This window comes from Diabrotica virgifera, chromosome 5, assembly GCF_917563875.1.
Source record: "Diabrotica virgifera virgifera chromosome 5, PGI_DIABVI_V3a".
Taxonomy (NCBI): Eukaryota; Metazoa; Arthropoda; class Insecta; order Coleoptera; family Chrysomelidae; genus Diabrotica; species Diabrotica virgifera.
Genome location: NC_065447.1, coordinates 131,409,693 through 131,431,110, shown reverse-complemented (window position 1 = coordinate 131,431,110; position 21,418 = coordinate 131,409,693). Strand labels below are relative to the sequence as shown.

Here is a 21,418-nt window from a genome sequence, read left to right as displayed (position 1 = left end):
GAGTTGGTCCGGTCTAACCTTCAGATCACTAGCGACCGCATGAAGAAACGATACGATACCCAAGCCGAGAAGGGATGTTTTAAGGAGAACGACAAAGTCTGGCTTTATAATCCAAAGAAGCGAACAGGTTGTTCTCCCAAGTTGCAGCAGTTCTGGGAGGGTCCGTACCTCATTGTCAAGAAAATCAATGACGTTATCTACCGAATAAGCAAGATTCCTAGGGGAAAGCCGATGATAGTCCACCATAACCGGTTGGCGCCGTACGAGGGAGATCACGACGTAGATGAAGAAGTGGAAGTCAACCAAATTCGAGGAATACCTGACCTTACCTTTGAAGAGTTCATGGGTGCCTACGGAGGTACCGGTAAAGCAAGACATGGTGTTACCACTGAAGAAAAGCGAGATCTTCTCGCACTTCCCGATGACTATTCGCTGGCCCATACCATCCCAGCCAGTATCAAAGACGCACGAGGGTTGGCATCCGCCTTCCGAAGGAAGTTTGGTCGAGTTGTAGAACTTCAATGCCAACTGCCAGCTCCTGGCAAAGCATTGAAACTCCAAGATGCATCACGTTACCTATTCTATCTGGTAACAAAAGACACTGTCCGTGACCAACCTACCTACCAAGATGTATGGGATGCATTAATTCAATTGAGAGAGCACGTGTTGGAGTCCGACGTGCAAAAGTTAGCCATGCCAAAGTTAGAATGCAGCCAATTAGACTGGAGAGTTATCCGAAATATGGTAGAAGAAATTTTCCAAGACACCGAGGTCCAGGTGTTAGTCTGTTGCAATCCGCATAGTTACTGGTGCGGAGAGAAGACCGTCCCCTGTCACTTTTATACAACTGGGAGTTGTAAAAGAGGGTCCAGTTTCAGATACCAGCATCCAGTTCCAGTCCCGACAAGGTTCCAGGAGGAACCATCTTTTAAGGAGGGGGCAATGTGACGCCTCACAACCCGGCCTAATTATTCTCGATGCTTCCCGGGGTTACGAGTAAAGGCCAGACCTTCCACGGCGATTCGAGGCGACCGCTGTCAGAGTATTTAAGAACAGGAATTCGAGCACAGGCCAGTCAGTCAATGAACGAGCCGCGACGCGTGATATAATTGTATTCGAGTCGGATTTAATGAAATGTATATATTAGTTATCGAAGTTATTATGTTTAGTTAATTAAATCATAAATTTGAGTTGTAAATAAATTAGATGTGTTAGTTGGTGTTATTAGATGTATAAAATAATATAAGTAAGTCTTCCTTTATTTAAATTAAACTTAGTGCCTAAAGATATAAATAAATAAAATAGTAGAGTCAATCGCGTAACAATATCATGAAAGTCTACGCTCCCGTATGGTTCCACATGAAAGAACAACCTTCGTGTGAAATGGGACCCAAACATCTTTTTAAATTAATTAAATACTCCAGATGTTTATCAGATAAAGTGAAAACAGTTGTTGATCCAGTAATACAACGTAATGCATTTTTTGCCCATCCGGAAAATCTTTTGCTTGCTATGATAACAGACAACAGAGGTTTCGTCAAAGAATTAGGTCTAAGACGTATCATAAAAGCAAGAAAGGAATCAGGTGATAAGGTAAGAGTGTTTAAAGTTCCGAAACTAAATTTCAATGCAACAGACTATATTGAAATGATACACTGGGCCGATTTACTAGTAACTTCACCTCCCTTACTAGGAGACATTACCGACTCAACTCTTGTGGATATGCTGTCAAACATATGTTCAATTAAAATAGAATTTTCAAAATTTCCCTGCCATACTCAAGCAGTGGAACGTTGCGTAAAACTGGTAACTGAGGCATCTATCACTGTAGTAGGTGAAAAGGCTCGTGATGGATTAATTCGTACCACAGTCGAGTCTAGAGGTCTTATGCCATCTTTTGATTGTAAAGCTGAATTTAAGTGTTAACATTGCAATTTTTCTCACAGTTTATTATATTTTTTTACTTAAAGTCTTATATTTAGTGTACCTATTTTTTTTCTGGATTTGTCAAAAATGTATGTTTAATTAATAATAAATATTGTTTCTTTTTAAACAGCTTGTTTAAATTTTATTCTACTCTTTAAAAATCAAAGAAAAAAAAATTGAAAAATCTTGACATTTCAAACGCAGGTAGAGGGCTATAAACTATATTGAATTAAAAATCTAAAAGCATGATCTCAAACAATTCAGTATTATGCAACTTTTGAAAACTACCCACCTATGAAATTTGAAAAAAAAATTTATTTTTACAAAATCGACCCACCCTACTTGGTATACTGGAGTATCTCCCAGAAATTTTCGTACACATCTGGCCGTCGCGAGTAGTACAGCTTTCTGCATGGTCTTATAAAGGTGTTCGTTTAGACCCAGCTTTTTTATGTTTTCGAGGAGGTTCTTCGGAATGACTCCAGTAGTAGACATAATAATAGGTATCGTCTGGGTACTTTGCATTCTCCATTGTCTTCGTATTTGAATTTCCAGATCTCTGTACTTGGCGATCTTTTCAGTAAATTTACCACGTAGATTATTGTTGTTAGGTATCGCCACATCAATCAGTGTTGTTTGTCTTGTTAATTTATTAACTAGTACGAGATCTGGTCTATTATGTGCCACTGTTTGGTCTGTGAGCACAGTACGGTCCCAGTATAGCTTGTAGTTGCCATCCTCAAGCATACTCTCAGGGACGTATTGATAATATGGAAGATGGTCCGTTTGGAGAAGTCCCAGCTTGATAGCTATCTCTTGATGAAGGATTTTTCCCACTGCCTCATGCCGTTCCTTGTATTCAGTTGCAGCAAATGCCAGGCAGCCCCCTGTAAGATGTTGGATGGTTTCTTGGGTTCGGCATCCATATCGGCATTTGCCGTTCTGGATCTGAGGGTCTTTGACGATATGTTTCAGGTAATTTTTAGTTGGTATAACCTGATCCTGAATGGCTAGTAATGAACCTTCTGTTTCAGGGAACATCTTTCCCGATGTCAACCAATAGTTCGACGCTGTATTGTCGACATAGTCGTGGCTGACCTCATTGGGATGTCGTCCGTGCAGAGGTTTGCTCATCCAGGTGCGCAGTTTTTCGTCCTTAGTAAGGTGGTTTATGCGCATTTCTGGTTCCCTCAGTTTGATCGGTGTTGTGTCATCTACTGCGCAAATAGCGCGGTGTAGAGTAGATGTCTCAGCCTGCATCTGAAAATAAGTTCTTAAATTAGCAATCTGTTTATCTAATTGATCACCTATATCCATAAGTCCCCTTCCTCCTAAATATCGGGTTAATGTCGTTCGTTCTACTGCATTTTTAGGGTGGTGTTTTTGTGTCTTTGTGAGGTGTGTTCGTACTTTTCGCTGAAGATTTTCTATATCCGTTTTGGTCCACCTAACCATACCAAATGAATAGCTAAGCGCGGAACAAGCGTAGGTGTTTAGTGCCTTAAACAAATTTTTACTGTTAAGCTGTGAACGAAGCAGCTGTTTTACCCTTCGTATAAACTCGGTAGTTATCTCAGTTTTCATATGCTTATGGTCAATTTTCCGCGCCTGCTTTACCCCAAGATATTTGTACATATCGTTTTTGCCCATGGCCTCGATGTTCTGGCCATTTTGCATATCGAATCCACCGGGCTGTACCTTTCCTCTGACTATATTCAAAACACGGCACTTGTCTAGTCCGAAGTGCATACTAATATCATTAGAGAATGTTTCTACAGTTTTTAGCATCTGTTCTAGGTGTTCTCGAGTGGAAGCCATTAATTTTAAATCATCCATATACAACAGATGATTTAGCTTCGCTACCACAGTATTATTGTTTCTAATGCTAAAACCTGAGTCAGTGGTGTTAAATACCTAGGAAAGGGGGTTCAAAGCTAAGCAGAACCACAGTGGACGCAACGAGTCTCCTTGAAACAGGCCCCGGTTAATTGCGATATTTTCGGTTTCGATATTGTTTTCACCAGGTATTTGGAGGTGAATTTTAGTCTTCCAATCTCTCATTATATGCCTTAAAAAGGTCACTATGTTATCATCGACTTTGTATATTTTCAATATATCTATAAGCCATTCATGCGGTACTGAATCAAAGGCCTTTTTATAGTCAATAAAGGCAGTAAAAAGGTTCCTTTTTTAGTGAATGCCTGGTTAGAAATGACAGAGTCGATGATAAGTTGTTCTTTGCAACCCATGGAACCCTTAGCGCATCCTTTCTGTTGAGGCTCTATGATATTGTTTAGCGCACAGTGTTGGTAGATACGCCGGGTTACACAGGATGTTACCAATTTATACAAAGTTGGAAGACAAGTAATTGGGCGGTACTGTTATTATTTTTATTATTATTAAGGAATAAAACAAACGACTTAACAATATATTAAAGCAAGAATTTTAACCAAATTAAAAGGTAACTGGGCGCTATCAGAGGCAGCAAAACATTTTAACATAAGCAGAACCATAGTTTTTCTATTAATAAAAAATTATACTTATAAAATAATATAAATAAAAACTGTTGTTCTGCTTACGTTAAAATGATTCGCTACGGCATGGCAGATAGTGACCAACCATCTTCTAATTTCGTTACAATTCTTGCTTTTAGTTCTTTGCTAGCATGTGGAGCCATTTTTTGAGGATGAACGGTTGAACAAAATAAGTTATCTGAAAAATTTTAAGATTTGGCAGTGACAGTGACTGTATGTAAATAATAAGTATTTATCCTTCAAAATACACTTCTCAATTTTCTATAAAATACGTTTTAAGAGTCGTATCAGTTTGTTTAGGAACCAGCTGTACATACAGGCGAACCGAAATAGAAATAGATGTGAACATACTGTGCGCGCTAGCAAATTTCATATTACGGCAGAAATAGCTCAGGCCGATTCGCGACGTTTACAATTGTTTTGTAAAATCTCAAAATATAATGATTACTACGTTTTTATATACTTCGCCTGTTCTTTGTCTGTCTCTCACTTTGTCCTGGAAAAATATTGTAATTGATTTTAAAAATACTTCCCGACTAGCTAGAGGTCTGAAACTTTCAGAATAGCTCAGAACTCAATGGCAATGCAATATTCAACAGCTTTTACATGGACGCATTGAGTTTTATTTGTAATTTTAAGCCATTTTAAATTTTATATTGGTAAAATTAGTTCTTACTGTTCTCAAAAGATACTACATACTAGTTTTTTCAATAAATGGTGTTATTTTCTATGTCTGTAAAATTTTCTATTCGTTTGTAATAGCTAATGAATATTTCAAAATAGTTTATAATTTTATATTGTGTCCTATAAATAATAAAAACGTGTTATTATAAAAAGTTGTTTATAAAAGTGTAACTATTTTTAATAATAATAGTGATTTTTAACTTTTTAATTGTTCATTTGGTCTAAAAAATGGATCAGCAGTATAAAGTGAAGCGAAAATTTTTTACTGGTCAAGCTCGTGAAATAATACACGGTGTATTAAAATTCGCTCAATGAGAAGCAGCTGCTGATAAACCTATTATTAACTTTAAAAAAGTTCAAGAGCGTATAGCTAGTATGACAGGTAATTTGATAAATATTTTAATAAAACGAATAGTAAATAATCTGAGATTTGTGGGTTGCATTTGCAGGAGTTTCTGTGTGTAGCATCAAAAATATTGCAAAGGAGGGCCGCGAAATGCAACAGAAAGTATATCCGGTTTTGTCACTACTAATAAGAGACAGACAACGTCTTCAAAAATAAAATTACAGCCGTTGAACAAGGTCTGTTACGTCGGTTTACTGTAAAGAGGCCGAAATCATTAGATCGAAAAGCACTTTGCCGAAACCTCACTAGACCGAACAGTAGGAGACCGAAAAGCATTAGGTTCATAATACAGGGTGCTCAAACAGGATTGTAATCTGAGCAAGAGTAACATTAAATTCCATTCACCCTTTATCCAGGCTTAGGACTGGCGGCGGCACAAAGTACTGGCGAGTTTAGAGATTGTTTTTTGTTTATAATACAATACTAAAAATAGTTTTTCAATAAAAATTAAATACTAAAAATAGTTTAGAGGTTGTTTTTTTTCGCTTTGTTTTTTGTTTATTTTTTGTTTTTATTTGTTTTTGGTTAATTTTTATGTTACCATGAACATTAGAGGTTTTTTTTCGCTTTGGTTTTTGTTTATTTTTTTGTTTTTATTTGTTTTTGGTTAATTTTCTATGTTACCATGAACATCAAAGTTACCGACGAGGCGTTTTAAACTGTCAGACTCTGTTCTCTCTGCAACTCCGCAGTGCTTCAAAATCTTAGCATAATTTACTGCAATCTTTTTTAATTTATGTACCTACCATTTCGGTCTAGTGTTGTTCGATCTAGTGAGGTTTCGGTAAAGTGCTTTTCGGTCCAATGAGTTTGGTCTACTGCTTTCGGTCTAATTGTCGTGTACCGTTACGTCGGCATATTAAATTTTCATATAACCGAAAAACAAGTGCTCATTGTTATTAAAATGCATAATAGATTTGTCGAAGAATTTGATTATAAAGGTGGCAAAGAAAGTATGTGTTTGGAAGTTAGAAATCTCGGGTTTCGTTAGGAAAAAAGCCGAAAATAATTGAAAACTTTGATGGAAAAATATGATATAGGCTTACATTATCTCTTTGCACAAACGTCATGATTCATTTGCAAACAAGTTAAATCAAAAGATTAAGCGAAGCATCGATCGATATGTAATATCATTGATATGTACTAACAATATAATGACAATTTGTAGGTTAGAAATACAATGCAAATAAACCAATAAATACAACAAATGCGCTAATGTCACTGTCACTGAAAATAGTAAACGTCAAAATATATTGAAAATGAACATCTTTATAAGACCATGCCGAAAGCTGTACTACTCGCGACGGCCAGAAGTGTACGAAAATTTTTGGGAGATACACCTGCATTCCAAGTCACTTAGGGCTCGATAACACGGAAAGAGTCCCACCAGAGCTCAATCCTTTTGATACCGTAGGTATCTGGGATGGGTCAATTTTCCCCTTAGAGGGAGTGTGAGCCGTATGGCTAAATCTTGAAAATGAAAAATATTAAAAATATTACCATAAGATTTTTAAATTGAAAACTTATTGGTCCATTTCCCTGGTGACACCTCCAAGGCTTCTACAATATGCAAGCCAAATGGATGCTGCAGTGAAGACTAAAGGGAAGGAATTCTACACAGTGCAATTCACAATCCCCGTCTGCAGCTTGGTAAAGTTCCAACGGAAAATGGACCTAGTTAAACCTGAATGGACCTGAATAAATCCATGCGCACGAACTCTCATTATGTGCAACGTAGATGTAATCCTAATAAGCCATGGATAAGTGCAGAAATATTTGAAATGATAAAATTTAAAAAGTCATTATGGAAAAAGTATTTACGAAGTAAAACGAATGCTGACTACCTCAATCATCGTACTTTTTCTAATAACTTAACATCAACTATTTTTAAATCTAAACAAAATTTTGAAAACCAACTGTCCTTAAATAAGAACAAAAAACCTCTTTATAAATATGTCAGAAATTCTATTTTATCTAAAGTTTCGTTACCTATTTTAAAAACCGAAACAGGCGAACCAACCTCAGTGAAAATGGAAGTTGCTACTATTTTTGCCAAAAAATTTCAAGAAGTGTTTACAATCGAGGAGGCTCTTCCGAATACTTTACGTGTTGTTTCTACAAGAAGTAACTATGATATTAGTGACATAGACTTTGATCCAGAGATTCTTAAACAAAAAAATTTTGTGTTTAAAATCCTTTTCCGCTCCCGGATTAGACGGTTTCGCCGCAATTTTATTTAAGAAGTGTGCAAACTCGATTATCTATCCGTTAAGTTTTATAATGAAAACCTCATTTTTGTCACACACTTTACCTGATGGCTGGAAAATCTCTAGTGTTACTCCAATTTATAAAAAAGGTGACAAGTTAGATCCTGACAATTATAGACCAATTAGTCTAACATTCATTGCGGCTAAATTGATGGAATCAGTTATTCGCGAATCGGTTATGAACTTTCTCTTAAACAATAATAGAATTCCTATTTCCCAGCACGGTTTTGTACCTGGAAGATCGGTAGTTACTAATATGTTAACATGTGTTAATGACAGGTCTCTTTGTTTGGACAGTAATCAACCTGTTGATATTATATATTTAGACTTTGCTAAGGCTTTTGATCGAGTTCCTCACAAGAGACTACTATTTAAGCTGGAACATAACGGTATTAAAGGAAACTTACTTGAGTGGATTAAAGGATTTTTAATAAACCGTAAATTTTGCGTACGCGTTGGTGACTGTTATTCCTCAATGTTTAGTGTATACAGTTGCGTTCCGCAGGGTTCAGTGTTGGGGCCGATTTTGTTCTTAGTGTACGTTGCTGATCTGCCAATTCACCTTAAAAGTAACATGTCGCTTTTCGCTGATGACACAAAGTTATATGCAAATCCCTTTTCTGGTTACAATCAATTACAGACCGACCTTCAAGAGGTTGCTAAGTGGGTAGACGATTGGTGCTTGCAATTAAACACATCCAAGTGTGCAGTTCTACATTTAGGTAAAAACAATCCAAGGAATCGGTATGTACTTTCAAATGTTTCTCTAAAAACTGTTTCGCAGCAAAAAGACTTGGGTGTACTTGTGACGGAAACATTATCTTGGTCTGAACATATCCAGTCGGTATGCAATAAAGCTAGAACATCAGTTTACTTATTATCTAAGACTTTCTCTAAGATATCGCCAAAAAATTTTGTTGCTCTCTTTAGTGTATATGTAAGACCTATTTTAGAGTTTGCGGGATCCGTGTGGAATGTCGACTGGCAAAGGGATTCTGATCGACTTGAATCTGTGCAAAGATGGGCAACAAGAATTCCTTATGGCCGTCGTCGTCCTTCCTACGAAGAACGGTTAACCTACTTAAATTATCCTACATTTATGGACCGACGACTTCGTGGGGATTTAATAATTGCTTATAGAGCGTTACAGGGAAAGTTTGGGATAGATCTATCACATCTTTTCCCTTTGAGTAACGACCTTAGATTGCGGGGTCATCCATACAAATTAGCCAGACAACAGTTTCACAGTAAATGTCGTGAGAACTCTATATCCAATAGAATACTTTATACCTGGAACTCACTTCCACACGACGTCGTCGGGGCTGTATCTGTAAATTGCTTCAAAAATAAATATGACTCTTTTACTTCTGTATCACGGGAACAATAATTTTTCGTTTCTTAAATTAAATTAATTTATAAGTCGTATGTAGTCTTAAGTTTAGGTTTCTTTTTGCATAGTTCTTTTTAGTCAAATGGAGCTATATAGGTCCTAGACCTCGGCTCCTTTTTCTTCTTTAATAAAATAATAATAGTTACTCTATAGGAGTAATACTCATATAAAATAAAAATGTATACCACTTTTATTCAGTTGCAATGCGAAGGCAAAACAATCTTATTTTTCACTTAGAATACGGAGCAGTGGCGTGCTGGAACTTTTCAAGCGGCCCGGTGATTTTATAGAAAAGCGGCCTCCCATCATTTTACCTTCTATTATCAGGATGTTTTATTCGTTATTTATAAAACAAAAAAAAAACAAAAATATAAATTATTTTTAAACTCAATGATTTTTTTAAATTTGCTATATTTTTTTATTTAAGAATAAAATTTTACAAATAATAAATGACATGTATGCGAATATTGTATGCAGTAAGACAGAAACCATGATTTCCTGAATAAAATAAAATTTTGAGAATTTTTCAATCATGTATTAAGTTGAATTTTAGTAAATCGATTATACAAGAGAGTGCAAATACTTTAATTCAACAATATTTAAAATGTTAATACAACGCAATAATCTAAACATTCTTTTGCAATTATTTTATAAAATACTAACTTAACTCTCGACCAATAATTTCCGCATTAAAGTAGATTTTTGAGCAAATTCGTCGATTATTTCATCATTTTTAAGCTCATACAAAGCTTCTTTTTCTATACCGATTAGCATAAATGTTTCCAAGTGATCTTGTGTTAAAGTACTTCTAACTGATGTTTTATGTATTTCAACGATGAAAAGCTTTTTTCGCAAGATTTCTGTGTCACTGAAAGAGTTAATAAATGCTTATATACTATTTAAATTTGGATAGATACACTGATATAAGTTGTACTTATGTAAAACAGCGTAACAGCAAGCTACACAATCTTTATACTTTTTAGTACCACACGGAGGTGAAGTTTTCACAATATCAACAACATTATCATTTGTTACTTCATGTTCATTATCACTTAGATTAATAATATCATCCTTCATAATTTCTGTAGACTGAACATATTCATCATTAACTCGAACTTCTATAATTCCAGTATTTTGCAAAATCCTATTTTTTAATACAATCCATTTATCAGCAGAATCCACGAATTCTTCATATAACATCATAAAACGATTTGTCTTGATCAAATCGTTTTTCAATACTTCCTTAATTCAGAAGAAATGTGCAAGACATTTTTTATTCTGCTGAGTACATACATTATGTTTTAAGGAAATTGGGAAACCATAAATAGAGATACATACTTGTATGTATGAAAATAAATATTATCTGTAGCAATCTATTTATGTATATAGAGTCTTATTAATTTACTTACTGTATTTATTTAACTGTATTTTACCATTAAAAAAATTTAATTTTTTTGAAATATTTTATTAATATTATTAGCAAAATTAAAATTCAATTAGAAATTAAAAAATATTTTTTTGTTACATCTAAAAATTTTTGTGAAAAAAACCTATCTGACCGGCCTCAAGAGGCCGCGGCCTCTCGGTGATTGCACCGATTCATTTATATGGCCAGCACGCCACTGATACGGAGCGCAGTACAGCACTCTGAATCGACGATTTTCAGTTGTAGTGTGGGGATAAACTCTCATGGTTGATCACTTCGAGTATGGAGCAATAAGACTACGCCTCTCCGATGATGACTCCAATAAGGGTCAAAAATCGTCGATTCAGAGTGCTGTACTGCGCTCCGTATTCTAAGTGAAAAATAAGATTGTTTTGCCTTCGCATTGCAACTGAATAAAAATGGTATACATTTTTATTTAATATGACATGTCCCTGTTTATTATAAATTTTGACGTTTACTATTTTCATTGACAGTGACATTAGCGCATTTGTTGTATTTATTGGTTTATTTGCATTGTATTTCTAACCTACAAATTGTCATTATATTGTTAGTACATATCAATGATATTACATATCGACCGATGCTTCGCTTAATCTTTTGATTTAACTTTACCTTTCAATTGCCAGATGACGCTAGTCACCTAATCCATTCACGTCAGTTGCAGTGTGGGGATAAACTCTCATGGTTGATCACTTCGAGTATGGAGCAACAGGACTACGCCTCTCCGATGATGACTCCAATAAGAGTCAAAAAACGTCGATTCAGAGTGCTGTACTGCGCTACGTATTCTAAGTGAAAAATAAGATTGTTTTGCCTTCGCATTGCATTGTATACATTTTTATTTTATATTGGTATTACTCCTATAGAGTAACTAGGTTCATTTTCCGTTGGAACTTTACCAAGCTGCAGACGGGGGTTGTGAATTGCGTAGTGTAGAATTCCTTCCCTTTAGTCTTCACTGCAACATACATTTGGCTTGCAAATTTAGCCATACGGCTCACACTCCCTCTAAGGGGAAAATTGACTCATCCCAGATACCTACGGTATCAAAAGGATTGAGCTCTGGTAGGACTCTTTCCGTGTTATCGAGCCCTAGGTGACTTGGAATGCCGGTGTATCTCCCAAAAATTTTCATACACTTCTGGCCGTCGCGAGTAGTACACCTTTCTGCATGGTCTTATAAAGATGTTCATTCAGACCCAGCTTTTTTATGCTTTCAAGGAGGGTCTTCGGAATGACTCCAGTAGTAGACATAATAATCGGTATCGTTTGGGTACTTTGCATTCTCCATTGCCTCCGTATTTGAATTTCCAGATCTCTGTACTTGGCGATCTTTTCAGTAAATTTACTACGTAGATTATTGTTGTTATCTATCGCCACATCAATTAGTGTTGTCTGTCTTGTTAATTTATTAACTAGTACGAGATCTGGTCTATTATGTGCCACTGTTTGGTCTGTAAGCACAGTGCGGTCCCAGTATAGCTTGTAGTTGCCATCCTCAAGCACTTTCAGGGACGTATTGATAATATGGGAGATGGTCAGTTTGGAGAAGTCCCAGCTTGATAGCTATCTCTTGATGAAGGATTTTTCCCACTGCGTCATGCCGTTCCTTGTATTCAGTTGCAGCAAATGCCTGGCAGCCCCCTGTAAGATGTTGGATGGTTTCTTAGGCTTGACATCCATATCGGCATCTGTCGTTTTGAACCTGATGGTCTTTGATGATATATTTCAGGTAATTTCTGGTTGGTATAACCTGATCCTGAACGGCCAGTAATGAACCCTCCGTTTCAGGGAACATCTTTCCTGGTGTCAACCAGTAGTTCGACGCTATATTGTCGACATAATCTTGGCTGACCTCATTGGGATGTCGCCCGTGCAAATGTTTACCCATCCAGGCGCGCACTTTTTCGTCCTTAGTAAGGTGGTTTATGCGTATTTCTGGTTCCCTCAGTTTGATCGGTGTTGTGTCATCTACTGCGCAGATAGCGCGATGTAGAGTAGATGTTTCAGCCTGCATCTGAAAATAAGTTCTTAAATTAGCAATTTGTTTATCTAATTGCTCACCTATATCCATAAGTCCTCTTCCTCCTAGATTTCGTGGTAATGTTGTTCTTTCTACTACACTTTTAGGATGGTGTTTTTGTGACTTTGTGAGGTGTGTTCGTACTTTTCGCTGAAGATTTTCTATATCTGTTTTTGTCCACTTAACAATACCAAGTGAATAGCTAAGCGCGGAACAAGCGTAGGTGTTTAGTGCCTTAAACAAATTTTTACTGTTAAGCTGTGAACGAAGCAGCTGTTTTATCCTTCGTATAAACTCAGTAGTGGGACAATATTCAGGAGGCAATGGATTCCAGGCAATTAGATGAAGATATGTGTTACGATAGAAAAAATTGGAAGCTGGGTATGGAGAGGCGGCGACAGCCGTAGAAATCCATTATATATAATAAACTCAGTAGTTATTTCAGTTTTCATTTGCTTATGGTCAATTTTCCGCGCCTGCTTTACTCCAAGATATTTGTATATATCGTTTTCACCCATGGTCTCGATGTTCTGGCCATTTTGCATATCGAATCCACCGGGCTGTATCTTTCCTCTGACTATATTTAAAACGCGGCACTTGTCTAGTCCAAAGTGCATATTAATATCATTCGAGAATGTTTCTACTGTTTTTAGCATCTGTTCTAAATTCTCTCGAGTAGAAGCCATTACATAATTTCAAATCATCCATATACAACAGATGATTAAGCTTCGCTACTACAGTATTGTTGTTTTTAATGCTAAAACCTGAGTCAGTGGAGTTTAATAGCTGTTATAGTGGGTTCATAGCCAAACAGAACCACAATGGACTCAGCCAGTCTCCTTGAAACAGGCCCCGGTTGATTGCGACATCTTCCGTTTCGATATTGTTTTCACCAGGTATTTGGAGGTGAATTTTAGTCTTCCAACTTGTCATTATATGCTTTAAAAAAGTCACTATGTTATCATCGACTTTGTATATTCTTAATATATCTATAAGCCATTCATGCGGCACTGAATCAAAAGCCTTTTTGTAGTCAATAAAGGAAGTAAAGAGGTTCCTTTTTTTGATGAATGCCTGGTTAGAAATGACTGAGTCGATGATAAGTTGTTCTTTGCAACCCATAGAACCCTTAGCGCATCCTTTCTGTTGAGGCTCTATGATATTGTTTAAAGCACAGTGTTGGTAGACACGCCGGGTTATACAGGATGTGACCAATTTATACAAAGTTGGAAGACAAGTAATTGGGCGGTACTTGGCTGGATCTTGGGTGTTATTTTGATCCTTTGGTATTAAATAAGTGGTTCCCTGAGTTAGAAATGATGGTATTTCCTGCGGGTTAGAGATAACATGATTAATTAATGTTGATAAGCACTCATGAATACTCCAAAACTTCTTAAGCCAGAAGTTCTGAACTCCGTCTGGTCCAGGAGATTTCCAGTTATGAAGCTCTTTGATGATATTTGAGACCTCTTCAGTAGTGAATGGTTCGTAGTTAGCTGTGACGTAGTGGTGACAGTTGTGCGTCGTATCTTCTATCCAGCCAGCATTGTTGTTAAGAGCAGCTGGTGTGGAAAGTTGATTTCCCCATAACTCATGAATCTCTTCTTATCTTGGGTAAGACCATTCGACGCTTTCTACGGTGGAATTGAGTTTTCGGTAGAACGCCTTCTCAGAGTTCTCAAAAAGTGCATTGTCAAATTTTCGGTTGTTACTAACTTTATACCTTCTTAATCGTCCTGAATAGATGGAGAGTTTTTGTTTTAATGTATCCAGACACTGTTGGGCTGTGGTATTTTCTGGATCGTATCTCGAGTGTCTTGCAGTGCTCCGCATTATTTCTTCAGCTCTCTTAATGACTTTTCTACTTGTTACACCTGTTATATATTCTGTGACTTGACCAATATCCCTACGCAGTAATTCAATTTTTCCGAGAAGTCTTTTTTCCCAGGGTGCAATTCTGTTACCAGTCCTTCCGTTATTAGTACCCCGTCGTGTTCTGATCTTAACGCCCATTACATTAGCAATTGCTGTTGCTGCACAGTAGATTAGCATATGCAGATATTCCAATGTGTGGGCTTCTACGGCATAGTTGGGTAGGACTTCAGCGTTCACAATTTGTAATAGTGCCCCTAGTTTCTTACAAGAGTTTATTCATGATAGCCGTGGTCTGCTAAGTGGGTTTGTTCCATTAAACTCTTGTACGGCACGAGCCATTTCGTTTGCTAGACTATCGCTCAACTGGTTGTTTTTCTGCTGTGTATTGTCAGGTTGAGTTTCTGGTATGGGAATCTCAGGAATCTTCTCATCAAGGATTTCATTGGTGACTTGACCTAAAACTAGCTCTTGGTTATTAATCTCCCGTTCGACTTCGTTTTTGATCGTATTGCGCCTAGTCTCTGGGATAAGGTTGTTTCTTATGATTACCCGGTATTGATCTGATACTCTGCTCCGATACTTGAATATCTGGGTACTCCCTAAACATTTTTTTGTTAATTGTCATTTTTGACCTGGGGTCATTTTCCCCCCCTTGGTCATCCGTGTAACAAAAAAAGGTTGGTCATCGGAAGGTTAATGGACACAGTCCATTTCATGCGCTGCCTCGGTCGCAGGTGGCCGCGCCTGATAAAAGAACTGACAAAAAACTCCCACATATTTTTCAAATTTAGCCATACGGCCCACACTCCCTCTAACGGGGAAAATTCACTCATCCCAGATACCTAGGGTATCAAAAGGATTGAGCTCTGGTGGGACTCTTTCCATGTTATCGAGCCCTAGGTGACTTGGTATGCCCGAGTATCTCCCAAAAATTTTCGTACGCATCTGGAAGTCGAGAGTAGCACAGCTTTCTGCATAGTCTTGTAAAAATGTTCATTTAGACCCAGCTTTTTGATATTTTCTATGAGGTTCTTCGGAATGACTCCAGTAGTAGAAAGAATAATAGGTATTGTCTGGGTACTTTCCATTCTCCATTGTCTCCTTATTTGTATTTCGAGATCTCTATACTTGGCAATCTTTTCATTGTGCTTAACACGCAGATTATTGTTGTTAGGTATCGCCACCTCTATTAATGTTGTTTGCCTAGTAAGTTTATTAACTAGTATGAGATCCGGTCTATTGTGTGCCACTGTTTGGTCTGTGAGCACGGTGCGATCCCAGTATAGCTTGTAGTTGTCATTTTCAAGCATTATATCAGGGACGTATTGATAATAAGGGAGATGGTCGGTTTGGAGAAGTACAAGTTTGCTAGCTAGTTCTTGGTGAAGAATCTTTCCTACTGAGTCGTGGCGTTCTTTATAATCAGTTACGACAAACGCCTGGCAGCCCCCAGTAAGATGTTGGATGGATTCTTGGGCTTGACATCCATATCGGCATTTGTCGTTTTGGACTTGAGGATCTTTCACAATGTACTTCAGGTAGTTTCTAGTTAGAATAACCTGATCCCGAATGTCAAGTAGGAAACCCTCTGTCTCGGGAAACATCTTTCCTGATACCAACCAATAGTTCGACGCTCTATTGTCGACATATTCCTGGTTAACCTCATTGAGATGCCGTCCATGCAGGGGTTTGCCCATCCAGATGTTCATTTTTTCTTGCTTAGATAGGTGATTTATGCGCATTTCTTGTTCCTTCAGTTTAAGCGGCGTTGAGTGATCTACTGTGCAGATCGCACGATGTAAAGTAGGCGTTTCAGCCTGCGCCTGAAAATAAGTTCTCAAGTTAGCAACTTGTTTACCTAATTGCTCACCTATGTCCATGAGTCCTCTTCCCCCTAGATACCGCGGTAGTGTTGTTCTCTCTACTGCAATGCGAGGATGATGTTTTTGTGCCTTTGTGAGAAGTGTTCTTGCTTTCCGCTGAAGACTTTCTATATCCGTTTTTGACCACCTGATAATACCAAATGAGTAGCTAAGCGCGGAAAATGCATATGTATTTAATGCCTTAAACAAATTTTTACTATTGAGATATGACCGATTAAGCTGTCTTACCCTTCGTACAAACTCAGAAGTTAGTTCGGTTTTCATTTGTTTATGATCAATTTTCCGCGCTTGCTTTACACGGAGATATTTATACATGTCATTTTCACCCATGGCCTCGATGTTCTGGCCATTTTGCATATGGAAACCACCGGGCTGAACCTGTCCTCTGACTATATTTAAGATACGGCACTTGTCTAGACCAAAGTGCATACTAGTATCGTTAGAGAAGGTTTCTACAGTTTTTACCATCTGATCTAAGTGTTTTCTAGTGGAAGCCATTAATTTTAAATCATCCATATACAACAAATGATTAAGCTTCGCTACAACAGTATTATTATTTTTGATGCTAAAGCCTGAGTCAGTGGAATTCAGTAGCTGAGATAGTGGGTTCATTGCTAGGCAGAACCAAAGTGGACTCAAGGAGTCCCCCTGGAAAAGCCCCCGGTTAATTGGGATGTCTTCAGTCTCGATATTGTTTTCACCAGGTATTTGAAGGTGAGTTCTAGTCTTCCACTCCGTCATTATATGCTCTAAAAAGGTCACTATATTATCATCGACTTTATATATTTTCGATATATCTATAAGCCATTCATGCGGCACTGAATCAAATGCTTTTTCGTTTTTTGTTATATGCCTGGTTAGAAATGACCGAGTCGATAATAAGTTGTTCTTTACAGCCCATGGAGCCCTTAGCGCATCCTTTCTGTTGAGGCTCTGTGATATTGTTTAGAGCACAGTGTTGGTAGATACGCCGGGCTACACAGGATGTGACCAATAGGGAACTTGCACATCTTTTTTATTGGATAATAATGTTCAGTTTTGTTTAAAAATGAGATTTCCAAAATTTCACGCTTCAAAAACTCGTAATAACTTAGAAATACATATTTAAAGTCTTCAGCGGTATAAAATAGTTCAAACGGCACGTGACGTCACATAGTTTTGCATTAGTTTTTATTATGGTTATATTTCGCTGTGTCTAGGTACACGCTAACGTGTACGCAAATAAACAAGTTAGGTAGACGCGAATTAAACTTCATCAAGCCAGTGACGTCATTATTTAGCTTGCGCAGTTACTATATACATATTTTGGTACATGCTATTTTGATATGTTTAGTGTTTGTTTGATGGAAACATATTTGTTAAGGGAAGGGAAGCAGAACTATTCAGATGTTTCAAACTTAATTGTAATAAATCAATGTGTATATATAAAAGTATATATTTAGGTTAGCAAAATAATTATATGTATTTAGTTGACATGACATGTAGGTACAAAATATTGTTAAAATAATTTTTATACATAAGTGAATTATTATAATCAACTATTCTAAATGCAAAATAAGCCACAATTTAACTAAAAAAAAATATTTTATTAACGTTTAGACGTCCAAATCGGATGTCATTGTCAAAATACAAAAATTAGTCAGATTAAATAAATTATTGGAAAACATTTTTTACTAAGCAACAACATTTTTGTTTAATTTAATAATATTTTGTATTTTGACAACGACATCCGGTTTAGAAGTCGAAACGTTAATAAAATCAATTGTTAGTTAAATTGTGGCTTAGTTCCCATTTAGAATAGTTGATTACAAAAATGCCACAAGGATAATAGCTTCAAAACAAGTTAATTATTATTGTGAAAGCTTTAGGTCTTCCTTTTATTTTAATCTTTTACGGTAATACTATTTCATTTCTAACTAAAAAAAATATATATTAATTTATAGTCTCTTATCTTTTGCGTACTGTTTTAAAATGTTCTTAAACTCATTAAAAGAACTAAATAATTGTCCGCACTCCGTAGTTAATTTAAAAACAAACACTAAACAAATAAAAAATAAGAAATCACTGACACTAACTTTTTTATTTGCGTACACGTTAGCGTATACCTAGACACAACCTTATATTTACGTATATTCTTCTCATTCTTTAGTTTATTGGCCTCCACCTACTTGGGTATTTGGCAAGCTCATCGTCGTGGAATAAGTCAAAAATATTTATATTCTAATGACATTTGTCGTATGTCATTGTAATAATATATACCAGTTTGTTAAAATTGTAGTTTTATACTGTTTTTGAAGGAAAGGAACGAAGGTTTACTATTGAAAATAAAACCATTTTGTAAAAGTACAAATTTTCTATGAATAGGTCAAACGATCAAAAACACTTGTAACGTCACATAAATGTATTTTCTACTGACGTTTATAACGTCTAATTTAAAATTCTGTTTACTTTATTGGAAAAATGTAAATGTAAAACCAAGTGACGTCACGATGCGTTTTGGACCACCTGTTTGAATTTGAATTTTTAATCGTCTTTAGGGGCCAAACGAAAGACAAACAAAACTTTTTTATCTTTGATACATGTTTTAAATTATGTTCTGTTGTGATTTATAACATTTTTTTCGAATTTAAAAATTTATGCAAGTTCCCTATTAGTACAAAGTAGGTAGACAAGTAATTGGGCGGTACTTTGGATCTTGGGTGTTATTTTGATCCTTCGGTATTAGATAACTGGTTCCCTTTGTAAGGAATGATGGTATTTCCATCGGATTAGAAATAACACAATTAATTAAAATTGAAAATCGCTCATGAACACTCCAAAGCTTCTTTATCCAGAAGTTTTGAACTCCGTCCGGTCCAGGAGATTTCCAGTTGTGAAGCTCTTTGATAGTATTCGAGACTTCTTCAGTGGTGTGGAGTGGTGAAATTCAAAACTCATGAATTTCTTCTTGACTTGGGTATGCTTTATTTTCATTTTCTACAGTGGAGTTAAGCTTCTTATAAAACGCCTTCTCTGAATGCTCAAAGAGTATATTGTCGCATTTTCGGTTGTTACTGACTTTGTATCTCCTTAGACGGCCTGAATAAACAGAGTTTTTGTTTTAATGTGTCCAGGCAATGTTGAGCTGTGTTGTTTTCTGGATCATGCTGTGAGTGTCTCGGCGTATTTCGCATTATTTCTTCAGCTCTTCTAATTAGTTTTCTACTCGTTGTTCCTCGAATATATTCCGTTATTTGAACAATATCCCTACGCAACGATTCAATTTTTCTTTGCAGCCGTCTTTCCCAAGATGCAATTATTCTGTCACCAGTCCTTCCGTTGTTAGTACCCCGTCGTGTTCTGATCTTAATGCCCATTACATTAGCAATTGCTGTCGCTGCACAGTAGATCAGCATATGCAAATATTCTAATGTTTGAGCTTCTACGACATAATTGGGTAGGACTTCGGTGTTCATAATTTGTAACAGCGCACCTAGTTTCTTACAAGAGTTTATTCTTGGTAGCGGTGGTTTGCTAAGTGGGTTTGTTCCACTAAACTCTTGTACGGCTTGTGCCATTTCGTTTAACAGGCTATCGCGCAACTCGTTGTTGTTCTCCTGTGTGTTCTCAGGTCGAGTTTCTTGTATGGCAGGCTCAGGAATCTGCTCATGTGTTTCGTTAGGGACTTGATCCACAACTAGCTCTTGGTTATTAATCTCCCTTTCGACTTCGCTTTTGATGGCATCGCGTCTAACCTCAGGGATAAAATTATTTCTGATGATTACCCGGTATTTTTCAATAATACATATTAATGTTATTATTAGGATTGAAAACTTCACCTTACATGCTATATTGTTTATCCTTGTCTAACTTATTGTGGTTTCTATGGACAAGCGGCTTAATTTTGCGATACTAGTTTCTGTGAGTAAAAAAGAGACCTAGTATAAAAAGTAATTCGGGAATAATTTCGTGCATGTGCAAAGATACAATGAATTAAGCATTTTAGAAACGAAAAAATATTTATTGTGTTTACTGATAAAACGTATTTACCTTTATGCTTAAAAAACTCGTTTCCAAGGGCCAACGTTTAATCATCGTGGGTGCAGAAAACGAAGCAGGTTTTGTCGTTGGATCTTTATGTGACATGGAAATTCCAAACAAAATCGGGTGACTACCATGATGATATGAATTTTGTCAACTGCAAAAAGTGGTTAGAAGAAAAATTGTTAAGTAATATACATCCCAACAGTGTCATCTTAATGACATGTACCTTATCATAATACTCAAGAAGATAAAGCACCAACATCCGCATGAACAAAGATCAAAATGATAGATTGTCTAAAAGCTAGAAATATTCCTATTCCTGCTAAAATCCTCAGACCAGATCTGTATGCCTTTATAAAATTACATCAATCGAAATATGTTTTTGCTGTTAATTCCATTATTAGAAATAACGTGACATAATGCATTAAGGCTCTCACCATATACAGATTTACACCCGATAGAGCTTGTCTGGCAGCACAAAAAAATATCAGGTAAAAGGGGGAGAAGTGTACTTTTGAAGTGTGTAAAATTAATAATTCTTAGCTGAACGCTTTCGGCTTATAAAGCCATCTTCGGAGCTATGGTCAAAAAGGTCAAAATACCACTATGAAGAGAGATGGGTTCCATTTATGACATGAAATACTTCTGTTTCTTATGTAGTTTTTTATTGGTTGGAAAACCTTGTCTGTCTGTTTAAAAAATTGTTCAATTTGCTGTTGGTTATTTTTGTATCCAGAAAAGTTAAACATCAAGAACGAGCACAAAGGACTTTCACACGAAAATTACATTATATATAAAACGAATATTTGATCATGGTAAGGTCAAAAAGACCTTACCATTTGAATACTGCGGTGTCAGATAGCAGAATCCGCTATTCAGACCGCAGAGTAGACCGCTATTCAGAAATAGTAACCGAACATTGTTAAGTATCCGTATAAAATTTACAAATTTTAAATAATT

The 21,418-nt window shown here is 36.5% G+C and overlaps 1 protein-coding gene across 10 annotated transcripts in view; it reads left to right on the top strand.

The window, feature by feature from the left end:
- LOC114343065 (uncharacterized) overlaps positions 1 to 21,418 on the top strand; it is a 618,263-nt gene that overhangs the window by 391,623 nt on the left and 205,222 nt on the right. The window lies entirely within an intron of this gene.